This window comes from Phyllostomus discolor, chromosome 7 (genome assembly GCF_004126475.2).
Source record: "Phyllostomus discolor isolate MPI-MPIP mPhyDis1 chromosome 7, mPhyDis1.pri.v3, whole genome shotgun sequence".
Taxonomy (NCBI): Eukaryota; Metazoa; Chordata; class Mammalia; order Chiroptera; family Phyllostomidae; genus Phyllostomus; species Phyllostomus discolor.
The window spans coordinates 113,087,718-113,103,845 of record NC_040909.2 but is presented as its reverse complement, the minus strand read 5'-3'; the positions used below and the strand labels follow the sequence as shown (position 1 = coordinate 113,103,845).

Genomic DNA, 16,128 nt, shown 5'->3' with positions numbered 1-16,128 from the left:
CCCTTAAGAGTAAACAGGCTTTTTTTTTGCATTCAATATTTTATTACTTATTCTTCATTTAGGTAAAAGTCTTAACTTTTACTGTCTTTGTACAAGTGGGTAGTATGTCTTACTCAATTTGCGATTATACATAGCATGTGAATTAGTCTGCAGTCTCCAAAATTAACAAAAGCACTCAATGGTAAAAACATTAGAGTCTACCTCCATCTTTAATAGATAAGGAACTAGATTAGAGACCTAACAAGGTTACACAAGAAAGTAATGGGAAAGCCCATACAAAATCTGCATAAATCTGCTGATTACACAAGATGACCCTTCTATAAAACAAAATAGGGCAAATAAATGGGCTTTACTATACAACAAACTTAACCTAAAACAAATAATGCTGGAAATAATAAAAAATAGTTCACTCTAGTTTGCCTTCTTAGAATTTAGACAGGCTTCTGAGAACACTATGAGGAAAATAAAAACCAATTACTTGTTTTTCCTCTTCTGGACAATAATCAAAAACACTGTTATTCCTCTTGCCTTAGATCTGTAATTGGAATTAAAAGTTAATTTTATAATTGTATATGTTATATGAATGTATATGGATATGCATATGTGTATATACATATATCTTTACATAGACATGCTTAGGGTTGGGTGGAACATGTGTGATGTAGATGAATGGGAGTAGAGTAGAGAGAAGAGGTGAAAAAAAGAAAGGGAGGAAGACAAAAAATACACTGTGTACAATATGATCACATTACGCATTTATATAAATCATGTGTGTGCATAAAACTGTAAGCATGGAAAGAAACTTATCTGAGGGAGGAAGGAAAAGAGGGACGAAGGGAAAAGGGAAGGAAGGGGGTTGAAAGAACTTCTCTTCCAAACAAATTGATGGTTGCCAGAGGGGAGGGGTGGAGGGATGGGTGAAAACGGTGAACGGATTAAGAAGTACAGATTGGTAATCACAAAATAGTCATGGGGATGCGAAGTATAGCATAGGAAGTATAGTCAACAATATTGTAATAGCTGAGTATGGTGCCAGTTAGTTACAGGAAGTAGTGGGGCAGGAGCAGGCACTTTGTAAAGTATGTGATTGTTTAACCATTACCCAGAGAAGTACAGGAGACAAATGTTAAATCAACAACTTCTGGAGCATTCTCACTAAAATCTCTCCACTATGGAGAGAAGCTCCAAGACAGGTGAATAATAGCTTGGGAGAACCCTTTGAGATAGATACATCATTACCTCCACCATCAGACTTCAGCAGAGATGAAAAGAACTTGGGATTTTTCTGGTATGAAGACGAAAGAGGAGAAGAAATGCAGAATGATCTCAACCATGTGTAAGTAACTCTTACTGGCTAAGAGTGAATTGTTCTGTACTGAAGGGACATTGATTCATGCATAGAAAGATAATATGTTGTGTCAAGGACTAGCAGAGAGGCCCTGGAAGAAATGTCTAACATAAGGACCAGGAGCCTGCAGAATGGTCATGTCTTATGACCAAACACACAAGGGAAGACCAAAAATCAGGTGGTGCTCCACTGAGTGAAGAGATTCTATGTAGGCACCACTCCTGGGAACCCTAGCAATTGGTACCTTTCCCCATATTAACGATTTTAGCATGGGAAAGGTCACACACAGGTAATGTAAGTGAAATTAGGAGCAGGGCAATATGTGATGTGGGGGTCTCCACCTTGGAAAGTCAGAAAAGACATGCCTTATTGTGGACACAGCACGGAATCACAGGGGATGGACCTGGGCTGTGGATGAAGAAGACCACCTCGAGCCTGGAAGATCTAGAATGTCTAAGACTCTGCAGACACATCAATTCTCCTGTTGGCCCCATGACAGCATCAGGGGGAATGAGCCAATTATCAGGGAAGAGGTATCACCTTGCCTCTCCTCCCCGGTGTCACCGCTGTATGAAAACGTGCAGCGCCACTTCCCACCCTCAGTCATGGCAAAGGCTGGACAAACTTGTGCTAAGCCTTTTCGAAAGAGTGGTGAGGTTGCAAGAGACATAAAACTTTCCAGGAATTGTGGCTGCTTAATTACAGTGCTTGCGATGCTTGTATCAGACTGCTTCAAACATACTAGGAAATCTAAAGCAAAGACAAAAGTCGATGTTGTACTTTTTACGTTACTTCACTCTCTGTGTAAACCTCACCTTGTCTGCCTTGTCTCTGAGGAAAGTGAACAGTGTTTAAAACTATACAGATGACCTAATTAATGTAAGAATATGTTCCAATGAAACTGTCCTGCAGAGCTCACTCAAACACAGTGAGCAGGCTGATTTCTTTGACAGGAAAGGGCTAATGGAGCGACAGTCAGCATAGTTCTTTGTCCCCATGGCTTTTGTAACTTGGGGTGATTGGGGCAGCCATCTGGACACTTTCCTGCCCTTCCCGCTGCCCTGGGGTCTCTGGTCCAGCCAGAGGGGTGAGGTTGAATGGAAGAAGGAGCTAGCATTAAATCACCTCAGCAGTGAAGAGGAACTTAGCAGGACTGAAAACAAAATAGTAGGTAAATGTGGTAACTCCCTTTAAAGAAGAGAAAACTGGGGCAGGAGCAGAAAGAAGACCACTGAAAGCTGCAGGTGAAGTTTCATGATGACTTTCCGTGTAAACTGCTACCAGTGGTGCCATCACTCTGAAGCACCCTCTTCTTTTAACCCTCGTGACCAACAGGAGTGAGGATGAAAGTGACAGATGTGGACAACCAAGACGACTGTCTCCAGCAGCCACAGTGCTTGACGGTCAAGGAGAGGACAGACCTAAAACCCAAAGGCACCCCCCCCCGCCACACACACACAAGAAGAGGATGCCTTCCTGCAGACGTGGAGTGAACTCAACACGGAACGTTGGGCCAAGTCGCCCACAGGCTCCACGTGGCCGAGCTGAGCTTTCCCACTGTCACGTGGTCAAACGCGCAGGCTTTGAGCCGGCCTGGAAAGGGCATGCAAACACATCTCAGATGGCAGAAAAACAGTGAAGGAATCATTCATTTTAATTATATCATAACAAAAGGAGGTTTGAAAAGAACATGTCAAGCATGAACAAGTCAAAAAGAAATGGCACGACGACAGGGCAAAAACTACCACAGGAAATCAGACAAATAATGAAAGAACATGGTGTGCATAAGAAAACAGAATTAACCCCTCCCTGAGAAAAAGAATAAAATTCCCAGAAATTGCTCTATACTACAAAACATAATAAGAACACGAATTCAATAAAAGAAAAGTGCACAGTTGATGGCACAATAGAATGAGGCAGAAAGGGAAATTGCAGAGCTGAGAAAAGAGAAGACCAAAACAGCAGGTTATAGAGCAAATAATACCAAGGGAACTGAAAATGGAATTAATGACAGAGGAAAGACTTGTGATAATCATGGTGCATGTGGAGAAGAAACAGAACTTCGAGTTATTAGATAATAAATAATTGGGGGTAGACAAAGAGGAATGAACATGGAGATAATATAAATGTTCCAGAAATAGAACACCAAACAAAGGAAAGAGAAACAATATTCAAAGTTCTAGTACCTAGAGGCTTCTGGTAAAATATGGCACATTGAACAGATTACCAAAAACCCCATTAAAATGATAGTTCAAGCCGTCAAAGGACTGAGAGAGGAGGACAGAGTCCGTATCAAACACACCAACTAAATTAGGGGAGACGGACACTAGAAGAGTGGCCACTGCCTCGGCAGAGTGGAGAACGATAAAGCCTAAATGCATGCTGAGAGATATCTAAGAAGAAAGTCAAGTAGTACCATTGACTATGACAGTCCGGGGAATTGGAAGCATTAGAAACCTTGGAATGTGGGGAATAGATACAAACAGGATTGGCTGAAAGTACCTAAAAGAATAAACACCCCCTCCCTCATATCTCTTTTCCCACCCCAAATTATCAGGCATCTATCTCTCCTACGTTTTAGCATGAAGGGGAGGTCAAATCTCTGGTAACACTGAACCTAAAAGCCTGGAGGTTGGGAGCACCAAGCACAGTACAGGGAGAAGGTGGAGCCCTTGACTGAAAGTAGAGGGGTTAAGTGAAAGGGTGATGTAAAAACTATGAGACTCTCCTTTCGCTCTGAGTTTCCCAAATCCCATCCCATCCCAGTACTTGTAACCACAGGGTCCTTCTCTGGAGGCAAGCACTGGCCCCAGAGAAAACAGCCTGAAAACCACCCAGAGAAATGGGCAGATCAACGAGCCCGTCCGCTGCTGCCCTCCCTGCACTCCCCATGCAAAGCTTCCAGTCAGCTGCTGACTGAGTAGCTGTCACATGCGGCCATTGAATGTACTGCACTTCTGAACAGCCTGAGGGAGAGGCAGGAGCCGCGCGGATGGAAACAAAAACAAACTACAACAAAAACACAAACAAGCACAAAGTAATGGAGGCAATGCAAGAGGACAGAGAAAAAAGGTAACATCCTCAGAGAGATAAAAAGAAGTTATTGCATCTATGTAGTCAAAAGAGGAGGCTGGAAAGAGACAGAGAGAGCTAGAGCTAGAATATTGTAAATAATAAAAAGCATGAAATAACAAAAATGCTCTGGAAAGTTTGGATGATCAAAGTGAAGACAGCTCCAGAATAAAAGGAATAAAAGGCACAAAGATAGACAATAGGAGCAAATTAGAGTATCAGTCAGAGGGTAAACATGTGACTGTGAATTCTGTAATGAGAAAAGAGAGAACTTAATGGGAAGTAATTACTACAGAAATATTGGAAAATGCCCCAGAACAGAAAGAAGGACCTGAATGAACAGTACATGGAGTATCTAGAACAAAAAGTGTAGGAGGGAGTGCGGGGGTGGGGCAGTGACTGAAGCATATTATCATATTTCAGAAAACCAAATACATGGAGATGATTTTAAAAGCTTCCAGAGGGGCACTGCAGGCACACCTGGGAGCAAGGTGGGGGAGGGGGGAGGACGATGGGGTTTGGGCACTTAAACTGCCTCCCATGAAACCTGAAAACTTACACGTCTTGGTTTGCAACAGTGACTCCAAAGGACCAGAAAAGCACAAAGGACAGAAGAGACTGAGGCTTCCTGACCCCATATCACGGCATTATTTTCCTGAGTCTCCTTGTAACCAGGACTAAAACCTTGACCTACGGAAGCCATCAGATTCATGAACTTAATGAAGAGATAGGACCCTGGGAGTGGAAGAAGGCAGAAAGGCAGTCTGAGCAGGGGAGGAGTGCTGAATGGTTTAATTTCAATATTAAAAGATATTTCTACTTATAAACAAAGCTCATGAAGTAGGAAGAATGATTAACATACCCCAACCCTATGTGTGTGGATGTATGTGGAGAGAGAAAGAAACAGAGAGACAAAGAGAAAGAGATGGGAAAGGCGGAGAGGAGAAGGAGAAAAAAAGGGACAGGGAAGCAAGGAGGAGGATGGGAAGAGTGAGAGGGGGAGGAGTAGGGGTGGAGGAAGGACTGGGATCAGGGGAAGAAGTCAGAAATGGTACGTAAAGGTCGAGAATCCCCCTCAAGTGTAACCCACAGCCCAGCCCCTGCACCTTACATCCTTCTGCACCTAAACATCTCTAGTGAGAAGTCGCTCCTTACCAAGCTATTTTTTCCACTGGTAGAAAACTCTCATTGTAAGAAAGCTTTTACTTTGTGCCATCACAGGAGTGTACCCTAACGGGGAGAGAATAGACCAGGGTCCAACGCCACTGAAGCCAGGCCTCCCCCAGGATGCCCCCCGCCAGTGACAGAACTCAGCCCAGATGCCAAGGCAGGAGCAGAAGTCTGAATGCATGAAGTAGAGGCCTCTCCTTAGACTGCTGGGCATGCAAGAGGCTCCCACCCAACCTCCCCTTCCTCTCTCCTGCACTCAGGGTCACACTGGCCTCAGGGCCTGGGCCTCCCCACCTTACCCCGCACCCTCCCTCCACCCCCTCACACAGGAATTCCCTCGATAAAATCCTTGCTTGTTTAATCTCATCTTGGTGACTGTTTCTTGGAAGACTTGAACTAGCATATAATCCTATGTATATTTTACCTAAATTAAGACAAAATCTTATTTTTAAATATTGGTCCCGGTTCTATCCACGGGAATCACTGCAAAAGTCTATTCTACTGTGACCCCAGTTTTGCTAGTCAAATGCACATAAAAGCAGGGATGAGCTGTCCTCTGTGTGTGTGTGTGTGTGTGTGTGTGTGTGTGTGTGTAAGGGTGGAGCTTAAGGGAGCGAAAGTGGTGGTAGGAAAGGTAAAACCTGATAAAGGAATGGGGCGGAGACAAGTCCACGGCTAACAAAGGTGATCTGAACATGATGATTTTCTGGAAAATACAAATGCTAAGTAGAAAGTCTGAATAAACAAAGGAAGGATAGAAAAAATTGAAAGGTTAATCAAGGACCTTCACCAGGTCCTGGCAACCTTCAAGGAATAGATCATTCCAACATTGTTTGAATTATTTCAGAGAATAATAAGACATGGAAAGTTTCCCAACTCATTCTAATCAGCTAGCATAACATGGATATCAAAATACAACAAAGATAGCATTCAGCCAGGTACACTTACAGACACACACACACACACTCCCCCAGAAACAAGAGACCAGTAATAACTATAATATTTACAATAATAATATAGCTGTGACGACAATAATAAGGATAGCTAACATGTATTGAGTGTTTACCATGTACCATGTACTATTCGAAAGGTTCTATACCTCACCCCAATGCTGGAAGGCAAAATCTCTTACTATTAATCCTGTTCCCAGAGGAGAAACAGGCACAGAGAGACTAAGTAATTTTCCCAAGGTCACATCACTAGGAAGCAGTGGGACTGAGATGAATATAGATATGAAATCCTCAAAGTATGTTTTGATGTCATGGCACACAAGGCGTGTCCCAGGAGTAGAAGAATGCTCTCCCCTAAGATTGGGAAAATTATTTATGAATATCACTACATTAAAAGAATAACAAAGAATAAAAATATGAAAATCACCCTCGATAGCCAAGAACCTACAGCACCATTGTGCCTAACTGCGAGACATGAAAACCACTTCCTTTACAGAACCTTCTCCATCATTCCACTGTTCAACATTGCACTTGACATCCTGAGCAATGCAATAAAAGAGAAAAAAGTTTTAAGGAATCTAAAAACTGAAAAGGAGGAAAAATTGCCACTATTTATAGATAACATAATTATTTAATGGATAATTTGAGATTCAGTAAGAGAGGGGAAAGGGAGATAAATACATAGATAGATATTAGAATAGAAGAATCTTGTTGGTGGTCAGATATAAGATCATATAAAACCAAGCACTTTCAAAGTCCAGATCATATTTAATGCTGAAACCCTTAGGATATTAGATAAGGATTTCCACTCACACACCTATTAGTAAGTGTTAGCTAACATTATTCTATAGCAATAGGTTGATATACTCAGAATGAAATAAAAGGTATAAAAATTGGAAGAGACGAATCCACATCATCTGCACACAATATGAGAGCATGACTGATACCCAAGATAATTGGATGAACTACAAATAAAAGGCAGTAAAATAAGGTGGCTGGATACAAAATAATATTTAAAAACCAGTAGCTTTCCTATGTAAAACAACCAGCTAAAACATACAAAAGAAAAAAAAAAGACCCCCCTTAAACAGTACTGAAAAAAATACTTGAGTAAACTTTGGAAAAGTTTGTATTTTAAGAAATAGTCCCAAATACACATAGATAATTTAATATATGATAAAGACTGCATTTCAAATAAGTGAGAGAAATGTGTATTTTTCATTAAAGGAAATTGGCACAATAGAGTGTCCACCAAGAAAGAATCCTACTTCATTTCAAGTCAATTTCAGGTGGATGAAAGCTTTCGATGGAAATGTGAGGTCATAAATCACAGACCGATAGAATAAACTTTGGGAGAATTTAGTGCTGAGGGAGGATAGTTTGTTTGTAACTTTAGAACAGAGAAACCCTTCCTAAGCAAGACATAAAACCAAGAAGCCATTTAAGAAAACAGATGAATTTGGCTACTTAAAAATGTAAAACCTCCACAGAGCAAAACACAACATAGTCAAGGCAAAGGACAATCTGGTAGACAATGGACTAATCTCTCAGTACAAACATAGCTCTTAAAATTCATCAAGAAAAGGCCAAGAACACCCCATGATCCAGCAATTTCACTTCTGGGTATGTATCCAAAACAATTGCAATGAGGACCTTAAAGAGATATGAACTGTGACATTCATTACAGCACTATTCACAATGGGCAAGATATGGAAACAGCCCGAGTATCCAGGGACAGATGAATAAACAAAAAATGTGGTATATGCATACAGTGGAATGTTATACAGCCTTTGCAAAGAAGGAAACCCTGCCGTTTTTTGGTAACATGGATAAACCTGGAGGATATTATGCTAAGTGAGGTAAGTCAGACACAGAAAGACAAATACTGCGTGACTCCACTTACATGAGTTACATAAAGTAAAGCAGTCAAACTCAGAGAGGGAGGAAATACAATAATGGTTACCAGCCACTGGAGTGATGGGGAATGGGGAGTTGCTATACAGTGGGTTTTAAATTTCAGTTATGGTGGATGAATAAAATCTAGAGATCTGCTATGCAACATAGGACCTGTAGTTAACAATAAGGTATTAGGCACTTCAAAATTTGCTGAGAAGGTGAATCTCATATTAAGTGTTCTTAATGTACAGACGGACACACACGCAGGCACACAGGAAAACTCTGGCCACGCTGCATATGTCTATTATCTTGATTGTGGTACTGATATCACAGGTTTTGCATATGCCCAACCCATTGAATTGTGCACATTAACTATGTGCAATTCTTTGTATATCAATTGTACCTCAACAAAGCTATTATAAAAAATTAAAAGATCAACAATGAAATAGAAAAATAAGCAGAGAACATTGACAGTTCATGGGAATAAAAATACAAATGCCTTTTAAATTAATATAAAGAATTAAAGACATGTAAATTAAGAGAATAAGAAGATACCTTTTTTATATATTAGCAAAAATTGTAAAGACTGATAAGATCTATTGCTTGAGAGTAGGCAGAAATAGGTATATTCAAACATTATTGGAATATAAATCAAAGGAGCATTTTTGGAGAATAATCTAAGATTCTTTTTGGTATGCGTAGCCTGTGCCTCAGAAGTTCCACTTCTGTGCATTTATCCTTTAGTCATTCATACTGTGGAAATTGTGCCACCATTTTTTTTTCAAAAAAGCAATATTGTACTACTGACATGAACCACTTAAAATCATAAAATAATGTGTATTAAATCATTCATTTATATTAAAAAGTGACCCCTGGCTGGTGTGGCTCAGTGGATTGAGTGGCAGCCTACAAACCAAAGTGTCAACGGTTCAATTCCCAGTCAGGGTACATGCCTGGGTTTCAGGACAGGTAACTGGTTGGGGGCCTGCGAGAAGCAACCACACTTTGATGTTTCTCTCCCTCTCTTTCTCCCTCCCTCCCCCTTTCTCTAAAAACAAACAAACAAACAAATAAAATCTTTTTAAAAAGTGAAAAAATTAAAAATTCTCAAATACATAAGCATTCATGTGTGATATAATGCCTAGAAACACATCTGGGAGGTTTTCCAACAAACTGCCAAAATTCTGCTGAAAATAATTGGAGAGGAAAAATTACAAAAGGGGTATTTATCTTTTTTCTCCCTAAATTTACAATTATTGTGTAATAACTTATTTTTTAATATTTGTACATTTTAATCCAGTAAACTCCAGTTGTAGAAATTCATTCTAGGAAATGATCTAAAAAATCTTGAAAGGTTTTATGTCTGAGGTTTTTATAAAACTATAGCTTTATGATACAAAAACTATGGCAACAACCTACATGTAACCTAAATGTAAGTTAATGATAGTAAATCCACAGCACATAATCCTCTGCAGCCATTAAAATATTTAGAAAAAAATGTATATAGCTAGCTTGGGAAAAAGAAAATTATGTGCAATATGACCATTACTTAAAGATTGCCCTTCATTGGCACAGTGATTTACAGATTTCATGGGGAGAGGCCATTATTTGTACCATGAAAATAATAAACTTCCTAAGCAAACAAACCTTAAATTGACAGCTTCAAGAACATTTGAAAAAAAAATAGGAGAAAGTATGGCATGCATCGTGTGAAATCGTAGATAATCAAAGAATGCATTTTTTTAAAGGCTTAATTTTTTTATTTTTAGAGAGAGGGGAAGGGAGTGAGAAAAACAGGGAAAGAAATGTCAAGAAATAACCTCTCACACGCCCCCACTGGGGACTGGCGAGAATTTACCTGGTGACACGGCGACCCCCCACCTCCCCGCTTCACAAGTCAGCACTCAGTCCACTGAGCCACACCAGCCAGGGGTCAAAGAGTGTATTTAAAATAATGAGTTCAACCTTCTGCTAAAATTAAATGTTTTTCCCCTAATTAGTAGCCAAACTAATTAAGCCGAATTTTCCTTTTCATGCCCTCTGTGTTACATCTGTAGGAATAAAAAAAAAATTATATATCCAAAAGGTTAACCATAAGAGGGAGATTGAAGAAAACAGCCTTGATAATTCATCAACCAGATAATTGAGTTCCTGATTAAAGCAGCTGGCCCTAATGCAACTGACATTTTAAATATAAATTCCTAATTGTCCTAGATGTTTTCATGTCGACTCAGTTTAGAAAAGTGGACAGCTCTGGTGGTGGAGGGGGGAGGGGGAGCAGAGGGACCGAGCAAAAAAGAAAAAGGATTCATGGACACAACAGTGTGGTGATTGGTTGAGGGGGTGGGGCGGCAGGGACAGGTGGCGGTAGAAGGCGGTATAAGAGAGATAAATAGTAAAGGGAAAAATATAATAAAAATGGTTAAAGTTTTTTTATTTTCATTTGATGGTCACAAAAAGAAAGAAAAATACCAAATTACTTCCATAAATTGTCAGTTTGCACAGCTGTTACCACTAACGCTATAAGCGACATTCATTAGACAGAGACACAAGCAAACGCTCTAACCCATGGCTCTACAAAAGTTCTGTAATATAAAGTTTAACTCCACTTCCGCTGCGGCAGCTGTGGAGGACCAGCCGCGGTGGCTCTGGGCTCCCCTATGGCCTTGGGCCTCACCAAGGGCCACCAGGTGACCAAGAGCGTGAACGAGAGCATGAGCAAGCCGAGGTCCAGCCGCCAGCATGGCCGCCTCCCAGAACACACCGATTTCGTGCAGGACGTGATCCGAGAGGTGTGTGCCTTTTCTGCTACCAGCGCTGCGTCATAGAGCTGATCAAGGTCTCTAAGGACAAGAGGGCCCTGAAATTCATCAAGAAGACGTGGGGACGCGCATCCGTGCCAAGAGGAAGAGACCAGAACCGAGCCATGTCCTTGCAGCCACGAGGAAGGAAGCAGCCCGGAAGGACTGAGCCCCTTCCCCTCTGTGTGTAATAAAACCTGTTCAGGAACTCGGGCAATCAAAAAAAAAAAGTTTAATTACAGAGTCCTAGAGATTTATCTTTGAAAAGTGTCTCCATTTTAAATAGCCCTACTACTGAGATAAATAACCTAAGTGTTTCTTAACTGCTAATAATAGACCAAAGTAAATAAATAAAGTGAATGGATGAAAGCTTGACCAAACATAAGGAATTTTTTAAAAAAGTGGCAAGTCTTTTCAAAATAGAGCAGAAAATTTGAAGACTCTCACTATTTTGTCTTAGTTTGGACTTCCCTGCCTCCACTTTTCCCACAACTAATTACCTCAAGAGTGAAGGGTCAGTGTGCTTATTTCTTGTGAATTATGTTTTTTCTAATGATATTGTTTAAGGTTCTCAGACCTGAAACGAGTAGTCTGTCTCGCCTCTGTGGTCTCACTGCCCAGCCTGGAGGCACTGCACCAGTCATGAAGTGGAAGGGGTGTGTACAGCAACTCCTGAACTGGCTGTCATCCGTCACCTAGGGAACATGGATCCCCTATTCCTTGACTAAGTTCCCTGAACTTGTGGTCTTCCATTAGGGAACTTGAATGCTGACCTGGGTCATCGCTTTCATCCTCAAGAGATAGGGGCTGTCAGTTAGGGACTGCTCCCAAACCCAGTGACTTGTACTGAGAGTGGAGACGTAGCTGGACCTTCCACCCATAGACTCCTTTTACTCATGCTGAACTTTGTGCAAAACCCCCAAAAGACCTTTTATGATTTAAAAAAATACTATATATACATTAAAAATAAAACAAAAGACAAGCTCTTCTGAGATGGAAAATATAATTTGAGTGAATGGAAAGAAATGCAATTCAAAACCAGTTACAACTTTTAGCCTATTAAGTTGGTAGACTGAAGAAAGGCTAGTATGCATTGCTAGGGAAGGAACGTGGGATTCTCCCACAGATACACCGGGGTTGGGAGTGATTATGAGAACGTATCTGGACGGCAATTTGGAAACACGAACCAAATGTTTTTAAAAAGAACATACCTTTCCACCAGGAATATCTATTCAACGAAGCCTATTTCAAGAAAATAACTAAAAAGTGTGCAAAGATTTAGCCAAAAGGATAATCATTCAAATATTGACTCTTAATAGTAAAAAAATAGTGAGAAAAATATCTAAATGTACAACAACAGGAACTGGTTAAATTAATTTGAACATTTCCATTCAATGTAAAACGTTAGGGCCATTAAAAATATTTATCACCATAAAAATCTACCTGTGATCAACAACATTCATTTAATGTAAGTTATAAACTATATAAATGACTGTCTCATCTCAGTACACCTCGTGCATTCGTGTATAATTGCATAGAAAAAAGTAAAGATACAGATGTCAAAATGGTAGCATTGTGAGCAGTGGTAACATCTCTGAGTGGTAGTTTTAGATTAATTCTATTCTTTTTTTTTAAGATTTTATTTATTTATTTTTAGAGAGGGAAGGGAGGGAGAGAGAGAGAGAGAGAGAGAGAAACATCAGTGTGCGGTTGCTGGGGGTTATGGCCTGCAACCCAGGCATGTACCCTGGCTGGGAATCGAACCTGGGACACTTTGGTTCCCAGCCCGCGTTCAATCCACTGAGCTATGCCAGCCAGGGCTAGAGTAATTCTATTCTTAATGTTTTTACAATTAAGTATGACTTGATTATCTTTCAAGGGGTTTTTTAAATAATCTTAAAAGGGAGGCTAAAATAAAGGAAAAAAATTTAAGGAGTTACTTCCATAGAGGTTGATCTCAAACTTTCCACATTTGAAAACGATGAAAGTACTTATACACACAAGAAGAATATACATAACATCAAAAAATTAAAGTTCTGAATATTTTTTTAAATCATGGAATCAAGTGACACACAAGAAGCTAGGAAGATAATAGCTGGAGATTTGCAAAAGGATTAATAATCATAGGTGTGTAAAGAGCTCTCATGAATCAATCAGAAAAATGTCAGCATTCTAGTTTTTAAATGTGAGTGAAAAACAAGACCAGGCCACTGCCATCCCATGCGGTGCATGTGTGCAGATGTTCGAAGGTGCCCTTTTCCCTGGGGAGAGGCCAGAGGGAAACTCGGCTGGATCTCAGCCCCAAGGTCCCTTTGCCCAGGACACAGTGACACAACCGTATGTCATAGCTATGGCAAGAGCAGGGTCTTCAATAAAAAAGAAATATAGGTAACCAATAAATATCAGAGAAAGTGTTTAACTTCTTAATTAGCATACTGCAAAATAAAACAAAAGTACAGATGTTTGCCTTTCATTCAAACTGACAAAAGAAAAACTTCTGAGTCTCATTTGCTGGTGCCACAGTATGAGAAAGTCTCAAACACTGTGGGAAGAAAAGATAAATTTTTCAAATCTTTCTAGAGGTCATTTTCAAATTTTGAATTAAGAACCTAAAAATATTTGTCTTTTGTTCTTGTACTCCAGAAACATATTCTAAAGTAATAACGAGAGATACAAAGATTTATGTGTAAGCATGCTTTATAATAAAGATAAAGCAAAAAAACCTGTGTAAAAATAGAAGATAGATTTTATCATTAAATACTATGTAGAAGTCCACTTAAAAGACTAGTGAATAATGTAAAAAAGGGGGGATGAGAAGTCATAATTTGTATACTCTTTTATAACCACATTGACATGTATGCATATGTTAAAAACTGTAAGAAAACATATAAATGTTAGAATCCTGGAATATGAATGACCTTTCTTCCATATAGGTTTCTCTAGTTTCCATTTCTTCCCCATGAGCATATATTATTTTCATAATCAGGAAAAAAAGCCTCCCCAAGAAAGATGCTTAAAAAAGAAACTTGTAAATGTAAAAAACTGTATAACAAAATAGTTGCAATAAAAGTCGGTCTCTGCTGTATAGCATTGGAAGCAATGAGGATTCAGCAATGCTTCCAAACAGTGATTTATACAATAGTCCATCAAACACTCAATACAGCAAAAATCTCAGAATAGTAAAAACATGTTCAGTTTCTTCCACATTCCAGGAACATTTGGTACAACAACAAAATCTGGCTAGTCCTGAAAGTTCTGAAGAGCATACTCAATCTGGTGCACCTGGCCAAGCGCGGGTCTGCTGCAGGAGAACACTTAGCAGTTGTAATGAAATGTTTCCCGGGAATCGACCACATAGGTATTTCATTGCTTAGGAAGGACCAGGAAGACCAAAGCAAGTAGGTCTTTTAAACGAGGAAAGAGAAGGGAAACGCTATATGGGCTACCCCAGTTCAATGCAACTTCGGAATACTAGAAGGGATTAATGAATTGTGTCCCAAAATTTGAGGGCGGATTCAAAAAGCAAATGTGTGACTTTGTGTGGCTGAACAGAATACACACCACAGCTTGTGGGGGTTTTTACTAAAACTGAAGGTACACACAGGATAAAAAGACAAAACGTAGCCCTCCCCTCAGCTCCCTCTACCAGCCCCATGGGGGGGTGTGCCTTTATTTATACTTTGAACATACAAAGAAGATGATGATTTTTTAAATACAAGGTGCAGGATTTGAGACCCAGTGAATTCCTGCACAATGAGAATGAATGCATGGGGGAGGGGTGCCTGATGAGCCTGGGGGAGAAGGGGGCAATCGCAGATGTCACTTTGGAGCCCACAACCAAAAGGCCTACCTATGAGTTCCTGTTTCACCAGCTGGGTTGATTCCCACAACCAAACACTGCTTTGGTTTTGCTCACATTTACCGAGATCGTTTCCATTTTTTTGAACCCTCCCTTTTCCATTTTTTTTTTTCCTGACATAATTTGGCAACTTCAGGGTCCTCTGGGGCAGTTTTCTTCCTCAAAGTCACATTGCGTACTTTTTGTTCCCTGTTGTGGATGCTCCTAGGATGTGTTGATAAGCAAATAATTTCACATTTGCGACAAAGCCTCCATTACAGGCTGCCTGCAGGAACTCCAGTGATGCAATCTCATCCAGCTTAACTATCAGACTCCGGGCCGGGTCTGGCATGGTCTGTGTACAAGCTTGTAGAAGCAGGTAGATGAGTCACACGTTTGGCCCTCTGGGGAAAAGCCAAGTCTATGTTATGGAAAAAATAAATTGTTGTTAAAAAATAATAGAAACTTAACTTTGCCTATAACTGCTTCTTGTTTTTACAGGAAGTCATACTCCAGGCCCTCCCTATGCCTCCAAAAGATTAAGGGCAACTTGGACCCACCACCGCGTCTCTCCCACGAACAGGCAGGCAGTGGCTGAGAAGGTGTGGAAGGCGGCCTCACCTACAGAGGATTTGCTGCAAGGGAAAGGGGGCAGTCGCACGCAGCCTCCTGAGCAGAAGAAACGGAGTTTCTCTCCTTAGTCATTCTCCGCCTTCCGGTTATAAAAAAGGTTGGAAACTACTACACCCATTTTGTGCTGTTTTGAAAAATAGTTGGGCTGGATAACTGGGCAAATCCCAAAAGACAGAGTTGTTGTACAAATGCAGCTACCCTGCAGGTGAGCGAGGCAGGGCGCAAAAGGCACCGCAAGAGGGGAGTGCAGGGGGCGTGCCTGCGTCAGGAGGGACGCCGGGGCCACTGGGCAGTCAGAGAAATTCCACCCAGAGCAAGCGAGGAGGCAGGCTTCTCCATTTTATTTAGCGTATGTGTGTGATGTCTTTAAATGTGTCCCGGTCAGAATGGCGACTTTAAAAAATAACCTTTTAAATTTCT

At 40.5% G+C, this 16,128-nt stretch overlaps 1 protein-coding gene and 1 pseudogene across 4 annotated transcripts in view; one reads left to right on the top strand and one right to left on the bottom strand.

The window, feature by feature from the left end:
- Positions 1-16,128, bottom strand: part of GRHL2 (grainyhead like transcription factor 2) — a 138,063-nt gene that overhangs the window by 110,085 nt on the left and 11,850 nt on the right. The window lies entirely within an intron of this gene.
- LOC114514783 lies at positions 11,040-11,628 on the top strand (annotated as a pseudogene).